Genomic DNA, 2,636 nt, shown 5'->3' with positions numbered 1-2,636 from the left:
ACAAATTTTGTGCTTTTCCGTGAAATTGAAAACGTTGTCAAAGTTTCGTGATCGTGAAACGATATTCAGGAATGTTGTTTTTCATCAGCAGTTCGTGAGTCGCAAGGCTAGGCCTACCATTGTGGTCCTCATAGTGAACACTGGTACGGCCTACGGCCATTTTTAAAATAAATGCACCATTGTCTCATGTGACTCACTCATTATTCATTTTGCATACAATACAAAGGTTACCATAAATTTCGATTGCTCTGCAGTTTTTTTGCCTAATCACAGAATGCACCTCACAAGTGGTTTTTCTGGATAGATCTCGTAGCTTCCCAGGTATGTAAGTAGTCGAACCCATTACGTTGCGCTGTACAGTGAGTGTTCATCGGAGACATTGATACCCTCAAGAGTGCCCAAGAGATGTAAAACAGTACTGCTCTCGTTCTCTATATACACTCCGGGAAACTGAAATAAGAACACCGTGAATTCATTGTCCCAGGAAGGGGAAACTTTGACACATTCCTGGGCTCAGATATATCATATGATCACACTGACAGAACCACAGGCACATAGACACAGGCAACAGAGCATGCACAATGTCGGCACTAGTACAGTATATGTCCACCTTTCGCAGCAATGCAGGCTGCTATTGTCCCATGGAGACGATCGTAGAGATGCTGGATGTAGACCTGTGGAACGGCTTGCCATGCCATTTCCACCTGGCGCCTCAGTTGGACCAGCGTTCGTGCTGGACGTGCAGACCGCGTGAGACGACGCTTCATCCAGTCCCAAACATGCTCAATGGGGGACAGATCCGGAGATCTTGCTGGCCAGGGTAGTTGACTTACACCTTCTAGAGCACGTGGGTGGCACGGGATACATGCGGACGTGCATTGTCCTGTTGGAACAGCAAGTTCCCTTGTCGGTCTAGGAATGGTAGAACGATGGGTTCGATGACGGTTTGGATGTACCGTGCACTATTCAGTGTCCCCTCGACGATCACCAGTGGTGTACGGCCAGTGTAGGAGATCGCTCCCCACACCATGATGTCGGGTGTTGATCCTGTGTGCCTCGGTCGTATGCAGTCCTGATTGTGGCGCTCACCTGCACGGCGCCAAACACGCATACGACCATCATTGGCACCAAGGCAGAAGCGACTCTCATCGCTGAAGACGACACGTCTCCATTCGTCCCTCCATTCACGCCTGTCGCGACACCACTGGAGGCGGAAGGCACGATGTTGGGGCGTGAGCGGAAGACGGCCTAACGGTGTGCGGGACCGTAGCCCAGCTTCATGGAGACGGTTGCGAGTGGTCCTCGCCGATACCCCAGGAGCAACAGTGTCCCTAATTTGCTGGGAAGTGGCGGTGCGGTCCCCTACGGCACTGCGTAGGATCCTACGGTCTTGGCGTGCATCCGTGCGTCGCTGCGGTCCGGTCCCAGGTCGACGGGCACGTGCACCTTCCGCCGACCACTGGCGACAACATCGATGTACTGTGGAGACCTCACGCCCCACGTGTTGAGCAATTCGGCGGTACGTCCACCCGGTCTCCCGCATGCCCACTATACGCCCTCGCTCAAAGTCCGTCAACTGCACATACGGTTCACGTCCACGCTGTCGCGGCATGCTACCAGTGTTAAAGACTGCGATGGAGCTCCGTATGCCACGGCAAACTGGCTGACACTGACGGCGGCGGTGCACAAATGCTGCGCAGCTAGCGCCATTCGACGGCCAACACCGCGGTTCCTGGTGTGTCCGCTGTGCCGTGCGTGTGATCATTGCTTGTACAGCCCTCTCGCAGTGTCCGGAGCAAGTATGGTGGGTCTGACACACCGGTGTCAATGTGTTCTTTTTTCCATTTCCAGGAGTGTACATAAAAAGCACGACGCGTGGGGTGAGCAGCAATCTCCGACTGTTTGCTGATGACGCTGCTGTGTTTAATGGAAGAATTTTAGGAATGTCACTCATCTGTGAAAGACGCCGCGTATGAAACTGGGGCCACCCGTTCTTGAGTCTGCTAGAGTGTTCGGGATCTCCACAAGGGCAGATTCAAGGAAGACATCGTACAGATTCAGAGACGTGCCTTCAGATTTGTTACCGACCGGTCAGATCAACATGCTCGTGTTACGGAGATGCTTCGTGAACTCGAATGGGAGTCCCTGCAGGGAAGGCAAGGTTCTCTTCGCGGAACGCTGTTGAGAAAATTAAGATAACTGGCACTTGTGAGAGATAGCAGCAGAACGATTCTACTGTCGCCAACATGCATTTCGTGTAAGGAGCGCGAAGACAAGATGGGAGAAGTTTGAGCATCCTGTGGCGACCTGCAGAGTTCATACGCATGTGTAGAGGCAGTGGGACGGAGTGGCAACGTCAAGGTTTCTCATGAAGAATGTTCCGACACTGGTCGGGAATAAGTGTGCGTCGTATGCTGACAAGGGAAGACTCATGTTCTCGTCCTACTTCTCTCCTATTATAGTAATGGATTTTGTGCCTACGTAATCCTTATTTTGTTAGCTTCTCATGTGTGGGATTTGCATACGTGTAGAACTTTTTAGAAGACATCGGAGTCGCCATTGATCGAAGAAATGTTTTCACCACTGAAATTTCGACCTTGTCAGATCGCCTGCTACTAAAGATATAAATAGATGAA

The sequence above is a fragment of the Schistocerca americana genome, chromosome 2, assembly GCF_021461395.2.
Source record: "Schistocerca americana isolate TAMUIC-IGC-003095 chromosome 2, iqSchAmer2.1, whole genome shotgun sequence".
Classification (NCBI taxonomy): Eukaryota; Metazoa; Arthropoda; class Insecta; order Orthoptera; family Acrididae; genus Schistocerca; species Schistocerca americana.
The sequence above is the reverse complement of the archived record's forward strand: the minus strand, read 5'-3'. Positions refer to the sequence as shown.